The sequence below is a fragment of the Malaclemys terrapin genome, chromosome 1 (assembly GCF_027887155.1).
Source record: "Malaclemys terrapin pileata isolate rMalTer1 chromosome 1, rMalTer1.hap1, whole genome shotgun sequence".
In the NCBI taxonomy this organism is placed as follows: Eukaryota; Metazoa; Chordata; order Testudines; family Emydidae; genus Malaclemys; species Malaclemys terrapin.
This window is the reverse complement of record NC_071505.1, coordinates 89,661,800-89,662,073: the sequence shown is the minus strand read 5'-3', so window position 1 is coordinate 89,662,073 and position 274 is coordinate 89,661,800.

Genomic DNA, 274 nt, shown 5'->3' with positions numbered 1-274 from the left:
ACGCGGGGCTGAGTCACGGGAAGGCGGCGGCGGCAGCTGCTTGGCGCGTCCCGCCTGCTGCGGGGGGGGGGGGGGCGCAGAGCGAGACTCCCAACAGCTGCAGCAGCCTCCTAGGGCTGCCCGGCGCGCGCCAGCCTCCCCCGCACGCGCGCCTGCCTCGGGTACCGGCAGCTGGGTCGCGCGCCTGCAGCGCCTGGCGCGCAGCCCTTCGCTTTCGTTGGTTCCAAGGAGGCCGCGCGCACTAAGGGACCGCCGGCAAGTGCCAGCCCCGCTC